Source organism: Fibroporia radiculosa (assembly GCF_000313525.1).
Source record: "Fibroporia radiculosa TFFH 294 genomic supercontigs, scaffold2256, whole genome shotgun sequence".
NCBI lineage: Eukaryota > Fungi > Basidiomycota > Agaricomycetes > Polyporales > Fibroporiaceae > Fibroporia > Fibroporia radiculosa.
The window spans coordinates 27,088-31,930 of record NW_012133342.1 but is presented as its reverse complement, the minus strand read 5'-3'; positions in this window follow the sequence as shown (position 1 = coordinate 31,930).

Below are 4,843 nucleotides of genomic sequence, written 5' to 3'. Positions count from 1 at the left end.
GGCGCCGGGCCCAGCCGCAGACTTGGCCGTAGACCCATCCTGGCTGTCCCAGTACAGCGAAGCTTTCACCTCCGCCGAAAGTGTTACGTTTCTTGATATTGCAATAGCTTCCCTGCACATCTGGCGGAATATGAGAAGTCGACGAAGAGAAGAGGCAGGTGTTTGCTCCATCTCAAACATTATGTCGGGGTCTACGACGTCGTCCCTCAGTTCTCCATACATAATTTGGATTGCCGCCTTTGTCGCTTCCTCTTCCCAATGGAACCGCATTGCCCTGAAAAATACCCTCAATGGCTCAGTTTTGATTGCCTCGGCCCATCTCTTCCTTGCTACGAATATTGCTCGTTCCACTTTGTATTTCATGGCGGCCTCCAGAAGATCATGTGCTTCCCACAGGGTATGAACGGCTGGGCTGACCATCGGATAGCAGAGTTGCAACAACAATGCCAGTGTACGGTCGTTCTCCGGGAGTAAAACAACCAAATGCTCCCCTTCCTTCTGTCTGTCAACGATGTTGTCACTTTGACCACCCACCAGCACAGCGAGAACCGGCGACGCCAACGCAAGCAGTAACTTATATACGTAAAAGTCTGTGCCTGAGCAGGAACGAACGATGGTGTCTCCTTTAGAGGAATCATCAAAGGGAAGCAGTGGATGTTCCCCAGGCGGCAATAAATGCTGCGGAGGAATGGGGTTACGGATGAATGTTTCAGTCCGGTTCCAAAAACCGGTGCGTCTGTCATAGCTACCCCCATGATAGCACAGGAGTCGATAGTATGCAGCAGCTGATATTTCATCCAAGCTGAGGTCATATGTGTCAATAAGGAGACTGGAATAGGACGGCTTCGTCTTCTGTATTTTAGTTTTGTTTTTCGATCCCGGCTGAAATACGGAGGCAGCACGATATGCCATGTCCTCCAATTTTAGCCGACAGGCGGCCGCGAACACCTGAAGTGGTGCTTTCGCAATGAAAGATGTTAGGGATGTTCGCATGAGGGTAGTCGCCTCGTTCATATCATACTTGGTTGCTGCCTCTAGGACGGATTCTACATCTTTCACGTGCAGAAGGATGGGGTCCGCAACAGGATAGCAGAGTCGAAGAAGACGATCCAAGGTATGTTTGTCTTCACTGACGTCGATGATGGGAAAGTTGGGTCCGGGGACTTGCAATGTAGGCGGCTCAGGTTGTGGAAGGCTGAACATGTCAGAAAAGAAGGTTGAGGCTACACTTAATACGACCTTGTGAGCGAAAAAGTCGACCCCATCCGACGAACACAAGATAACATCAGCATCACCACGACAATTGTTGAATGGATATCCCCCCACAGCCATGACAGGCTCGGAGGACTTGGGTGTTTGGGGAGTGCTATCCATCGCAGCCTTCCAGTGGTAAGAAGCTGAACGACACTGGAAAGGACTCGGAGAGCGCCTAGCTATCGATGAGCGGGTCTGGCCCTGTCTGGCCGGAGGCTTCCGGTGCATTGACGACCCACGTGTCGAACAGACCTTGGACAATGTAAGTTATGGCTCGGACTTGACCATCTTTGGGAGAAGGTTTGGCCAGGTAAACCGGTATAAGCAGGCTACGTAAGTCCTGCCCATGTATAGAATGTAACACGACGCACAGTGCAGATAAGATTTAACAAATCTGGCCAGATGATAGTCATTTGCAGACCAGATTGGCGATCCCTTTCTGTTTATTACGGTGAGATTGGATTGACCTACATGCATCAAAGACGTACTGGAGAGTGTACGTACTGTTTACCTGGTGAGAGCCCACGCCGCGAACAGAAAAAGACAGGACCTATCGTATTTTACCTGCATGTATCAAGAGCAGTCGAGGATTAACAACTCTACGGGGTTTTTCCTGCTAGATTTCTACAAAGCCTGCGAAGAATGAGAAATACAAGGCAGGTGCAAATAAGCCTCATAGGATGCACTGAATTTGATTAGGGTATGTCTAGGTATGAGAGAAAGTCCAATACATATAGAAGCTGCATCAATTGTGTCTTGTCGAACACGATTGGCGTGATACTCGCGAGGTTTGTGAGTTTATAATCGCAAGGGGAGTCTGTACATGGCGTCATCGATCCGTCATTCCGACTGAAAGTTCGATCTCACTCATACCTATATGGGCATTACGCTTCACGGATCGTGTAAGGACGACATTTGAACATCGCAAGGGTCCTCCTTGGGAAGAGGTTCGACGAACATACGCCACTGCTGGCCATCCGATTGATGCATACATTGAGATGCTTGGGTTTCGAACTCGTCGACGTTCTGTCAATGCGTCGACTTGAAGTGGAATGAACCCCCTAGATATTCTGGCCTACAGTTGATAAGGATCTGTGAGAATTGCCCCGAAGAGAAGTCGTAATGTGCGTTATCGTTGTCAATTTTCGGTGTAGATAAGTCGTGAGTATGCAATTGACCAGAATATCACGAGTTGTGAGTGATTGTTACTAGCCGCAAAAACATTTCTCATCGTGTAACTAACAGGTTCACTCGAAGCGATGAGGCTGAGTATAGGGAGTAACGCCTCGTCGATATACTGAGCGCATCAACCCTCTGCATCCTGCGTGTTGCAAGGTAAGTGAACGTCATGCTTAGATATCAGGCGAGTAGTGACCCGTGTAAATGATGGAGTATTGCGGCGATAAAGGACACTCGGTGCGAACAACCAAGTATCGGAATCGGCAGGAATCAGGAATTTGGCACGGAGATCCGTATGCATGCAGCCTGCGCTCTCTGTGCCGTTCGCACCCTATGGCTGAGAATTCTGCCAAACCTCCCCTGGGTTAGGTCTGCGTAAGAACCTCAGCATGAGAATGGATACGATAGATGTTTCCTTAATTTTGAAAACGTACCATCGTTAATGCCTTTCGGACATCGGGGACACAATCCGCCTACTTGTGCGATAGAGTCAAGCCATTGAGATTATGCGGCTATTGACCCCGACCAGGCACTACTTACGATCCAATGGAATCAGCTTTTGTTATGACAGAAGCAACCTATTATTGACCCGACATACCACTTTTGCCGATCTGAATCCGGGGCTTACAATATGGTAAGTTCTCCCGGACATTCTCAGATACTTGGAGTCTTTGTTGCTATTGGCTCGCTGCACCAGAAATTTTAGAAGCAATATTAACCATAAAAAGGCGTCCAGGTGTCAATACAAAGATAGTCCAGAACAGAAGGCAGGTGGCTCTACGACCTCTAAAGCTCCGTACTTACGGACAGTAGACCCAAAGTAGGCCATATCAAGCCTCAAGGAAGTTCTGTACGCCCTTGAAGCTTGAGGTTTTGGATCGTTGCCCCGCCGCAACTATGGCGAAAGGTTTTGCCGCTTCCCGAGGATCTGTAATTCTGCATCCGAACCGGCTAGGGGGTAAGCTTAGGAAGACTCGGCGCTTCGGGTGCGAATGGCGAAGTGAGCATAAAGAGGGTGGTCATTTCAAGGTAAAATTGCTATCGGAATGATCTGTATATCTTTAAGATGCATTATCACGCATCGTCAAGCGCATCGCTGTGCGCCGCAAGTTCATCCTGTGAGCCTGGAACTTGAGACCAAGAATAGCACAGTCAAGATCGATTAATCAGTGACAAATGGCAACTGTGCCCGTGGGGATGGGGAAATCCTCGCGGCCTCCGGGAAGCGGGGCCGGGGCCGGGGTGGATGCGCGACAATCCCGGCCGCTGATGCCTACCCCAAATTGCATATGAATCAAGATACTGATAGTCGCGGCCTGTTCGGCGCAATGCACACTGAGCCCGTCTGAGCCCTCCAATACGAGTGAGCCACTAAGCATCCGACCAACGTCCCCTAGGCTTAAGCCTCAAGATTTCCTAAGAGCCTTTGTCCAGAAGGATGCATTCACTATGGCAAGCGAAAGCTGACCAGGGTGGGCCTGTGGTCATGATGAGTGTGGTATGCTTAAGTGATTTGCGAGACAGGATGATGATACGGTAAGTAGATGTTGATGAGCTCGAACCTTGGGACGGATGCTTGTTCCGAAACAGCCGGTGACAGCGAGATCAGAGCGTCCATTCGACCATGAACTGGACTCTCAGGAGGAACACTGGCCTACGATTAATGTACACTCAGTGTTGACCTGACCTCGAGGGGGCACATACCATTGTAGCGCACAACGTACAAAGGTGTGTCGTCACTACCCGAAAGATGTCAGCGTCAGCTAGTAAGTGGTACTTGGAAGTCTGACTTCATCGACCATTCACGTGGCTTTGAATACTAAGCTGTCGGTGTTTGATCAGCGGATAGTCAATACGATGTGTATATAGGTCTCCGGAGTGCGGTGATAAGTAACTTACTAAGTGCATACCGATTCGCATGTCATAGGTCGTCTCACTTCAGGGAGCCGAGGGGCTTAAATTTTAAGAGCAGCCTGCGATCGGCTGATACTTTAGCGACTTAAGTCGGGGCGTTCGACAGCCTGTAACCTAAGTCATGTACGGCAGCCGAAAATTCGCAATCTCTCACAACGGCTCCCTTGACCGTTGCCTAAGCCTTCAGCACAATGTAGACGCTAGATTCAATTCGTAACGCACACGCTTATTGTCTATGCAAGATTGATACATAGGCCAAGCACGACGTTGACGCTCTAGTTCAGATGCTTTGAGCAGAGAGAAAGGTTTCACAGCTTACACATGGCTTCTGAAGAGAACGAAACAGAATGCAACCAGGCACTATCGGCAGGCGTACTCAATTGGAGAACGCATGCATGATGTAGAAAGGAAAAGCGGGTACTTATTTGCAAAGTCCTCGACAGCTTCGTCCGCGTGTACCGGACACCTCAATGGCGTCAGCAGCCTCTACAGCTGC